We start from the raw sequence: 3,648 nt of genomic DNA, 5'->3' as shown, positions 1-3,648 counted from the left end.
GTCCGGGAAATGTTTAGGTCAATGGAGAATTTATGTTAAGGTTAACCAAAGTGAAAGTTCTTATGAACATGCTTATGATATTTCGCATTTGCTTAATTAACACTTGGTATCCCTTTGTTATTTTATGCTTTTCCAGTAGGGTGGCAGGGTGAAGGCCTATCACACAGTCCAATAAAATTCAGAAAGTCCCATCAACAATAAAGTTAATATTAGAAGCATGAGTTTGGGACTCTTAATCTCATGAGCACTCTCTATGTGCAGAGAATGTTAATGATTTCTGATTTCACTTTGTCAACAAAAGACACCATACTGAAGTTTGCTTTCACACATATTTATTTACTTGGCTTTGTGGTAACATCGTTGATAAGATACATGCTTACATACAGATGCGGGTACATTGTTCACTGAGATGCAAACAAAAAAAAAGATTTCAAAAATAAAACGAAAGTTTTGTTTTAGTGTTTAAAATGTGAAAAAGTTTCAGTGTTGCAGTTTTTGCCTCTATTAAGTTCCCTCATTTATCACTGCTGCAGATGTGTTCTCAAGTTCTAAATTTTATGATATCCCAATATTCATATTAATGCCATAAATCTCTTCAACCACTTCTACATACATTTGAAGTACTGGTTGGTTTTGAAAACACTTTGTAGATATTATTAACCTATCAAAGTCCCTATTTCATCTTAACCTAGAGTTTAAAACAATGTAATAAAGAAATTGTGAAATCAACCAAGAAGCCAAAAAGTACATTAAAACACCTTTTCCGCTGAAGGGCAGAGAAAAATCACGGGTGACCCAGGCAGCTGGGTTTTAGAGAACCCTGGCTTATCAGAAGGACTTGGTCAGAGCAGCCGCTCCATGGCCCTGCCCATTACGTGTCAATCTGTCAAACCAACAAACAAAAACACCACAGGCTTTAGCACAAATGGCATATGACAAATGCAGATGTGCCTCTCAAAAGAATTCTTTGCTTTTTAAACACCTGCAAGAATTCCAAAACAACTGGCGTGCCTTCCACTCTGCCATGGCCACTCTCCTGACCCTGAGCTTGGAGTGGTGAAGAAAAAATGCCTAGAATGTACAGTATTCTGTTCCCATCAGGAAGAACAGTGGGGGCTGATAGAGAACAAATACAGTGTTGATATCACAATGCCATGCACCTGCTTTGGGTGTAAAAAGAAAGCATTTATTGCAGAAACTGCAGTATTTTTTTTATCTCATTAAGTAGTTGTGAGCAAATTCAAGTGTGTTTCCCTTTTATTAGGTTTAACCCATCCTGAATTAAAAGGATCTATTCAGAGTTACTTCCTTTTTTTACCCAACAGGTGTATTGTCTTCTTTTCTCCATTAAATTGATTTCCACATTTTGGTTTAGGCAGATGAATAATTTGCAGGATTGTTGCAAAGTAGTGTTTCTTAGATACTTAATAGCCAAAAAATGAGATTTAGTTTGTACTTTTAATTTAAAAAAAAAACAAACAAGCATTTCCCAAACACCTTTCTAGTCAATCAACACTTCTATGTCTAGAAAATATATTACAGAAGAGACACCATTCATTCCTAGGGAATATTCTTACAGTGTGACTTTTAGTTGGTATCTTTTGAAGTGCCATCCTTATGAAACCAGTACTATAAAACAATGACTAGCATAAATTAGTTTAAGGTTAACAGTTGGTAGAGAAAAATGTTTCTCTCTATATATAAATATCTATATATTTACCAAACAAAATCTCCTGGGTTAGTAGTCAAACTATAAATATGGATAGGCCACTACTATGTTGTCAGAAAGAATGTCAGCAAGAGCAGGCTGCGCAGTAGCAAATTACAAAGTTTTGGCTCCCAAGAATGAGACTCCTTGTTTGCTCTTGCACATTGCAGCTGCCTCCCCTCACTACCCCCCTTCTTGGTGGTTTATTACACACAAGCTACTAATGAATGGGAGCCGCTGTTTTACAGTACACCACACTTACAGGACTTATCTCTAGGCCTACCACAGATTTGACTGATCAACAGCAGGGCACCACCATCATAATTCTTCCTAGAAACAGGAGTATAAAAAGGGGTTTGTTGGAGGTTGGCTGGGTCTGCAGAGAATCCTGCCCGCAGGGCTTGCCGATGCCATCACTAGCTGTTATGGTCTTTGGCCTAATAAGGTACAGAAACAAAGATTGTTCACTTATTCAAGAAGACTAAAGCACCAGAATGATGGAAAGTAGAGGCAGCAGGGCACACATCCAAGTGGGATTAAGGCCACAAACGCAACTTTATAGGGCCGTCTGGGTGGTAGAATAAGGATCTGCCGCTGAAAATCCAGTTCAAACATAATGTATTATATGTCATTCATAGTTAGAGGTAGCTATCATTAGGAGTTAAATTGTTGTATTGTGTCCAACTGATTTTGATAAGTATTTTTGTAAGCTTCTTATATGTTACTAAAACTCAGAAACAGAGGCAGAAGGCAAACAGGAGTCTGATAAATGAACTGACCTAGTGATATCTGAGAAATATATTTGGATTGCTTCTTGGTCTTTTGGCAAAGATCAAGCATAGTTATCTGTTCTTATCAGTTTATCATCTGACACATCCTCTAACCAAGGACCGCATCTTACCATAAATGGATTTTTGCAGCAGGGAGATGAAATAGGAGTTTGCTCCATTCATGCCAGGCAGTGACCTGGTTTAGTACCCTCAGGAACGGTGCACACTGTTGGGGACAAATGTGTGTGTGTGCGTGTTTGGAGAACGCCATGGTGCTTCATTTTTTTCCATCCTCTGCTTTAAAGTAATACTATTTCCTGATCATTTCTAAAGTTTAGTGTTTCTCTCACTGCAGTAAAATTTTACAATTTACATCTATCTTTTTCAAATGTTCAGATAAACATCAGCAAAATGAATATGCCTATTTCTCAACAAAACAAGTACACTAACTCTGTTTTATGTAAGAGGAAATTTCAGCATGGGGAAGTCATTTGCCCAGTCCTAAAGTCACAGAACAATCTAGCTGAGAATAAAATTCTTTCCCAATGCTGGGAGTGTAGTAAGATTAGCAACAACAATAAATATATTATGATATTAAATTGTTTCTCTGTTCTTGGATCCCACAAAAAGCTGAAATTAGAAACGTGGGTTATTAAAAAGCTATTTTCACAATGAGCCCTGAACATTTTTGAAGTCATTATATAGTAGTCTCTTGTATGAGAGAGAACTATATTTGGCTGAAGCTTCATTGTATATAAAATAATTATATGTTCTAAGCCACAATAACTTAAAATCAATTTAATTGTCACGAAGTTTTGATGATCTTAACACTATTTAGTAGAGAGTGTGGATATAGGGGAGTATAAGGATTGATCTTAATAGAGCCAGATCAGAGTTAATCGAGGGTGTATCATCTGGGAGACTAAAAGTCAAATGTGGCAGTTTTTCAAATAATATTCTCCCATACTGTCAAATTGCAAGTCATCTTGCAATTCCACTTCCTCTCCCACCTGCATGATTTATTTACCTTGACTTCAAATTATTTAAGTATTTAAGGTTGGTGTCATAATTTTAATGTTCTCTGTAATACCTAGGACAGTGCCAGGCTTACTGTTTTATTTTATCTTTTAGTATATTCCTTTGTATCTCTTGACTTACGGCCCCTTTGGA

The 3,648-nt window shown here is 36.7% G+C and overlaps 1 non-coding gene across 1 annotated transcript; it reads left to right on the top strand.

Moving 5' to 3' along the window:
- The first annotated feature begins 2,514 nt into the window (after positions 1–2,514).
- LOC123827661 lies at positions 2,515–2,708 on the top strand. The gene has a single exon (XR_006787312.1). It is a non-coding gene; the product is annotated as a U2 spliceosomal RNA (small nuclear RNA).
- The last annotated feature ends 940 nt before the right edge of the window (positions 2,709–3,648 follow it).

This window comes from Phyllostomus hastatus, unplaced genomic scaffold, assembly GCF_019186645.2.
Source record: "Phyllostomus hastatus isolate PE091 unplaced genomic scaffold, TTU_PhHast_1.1 phas_contig_86, whole genome shotgun sequence".
Taxonomy (NCBI): domain Eukaryota; kingdom Metazoa; phylum Chordata; class Mammalia; order Chiroptera; family Phyllostomidae; genus Phyllostomus; species Phyllostomus hastatus.
This window is presented reverse-complemented; position numbering and strand designations above follow the sequence as displayed.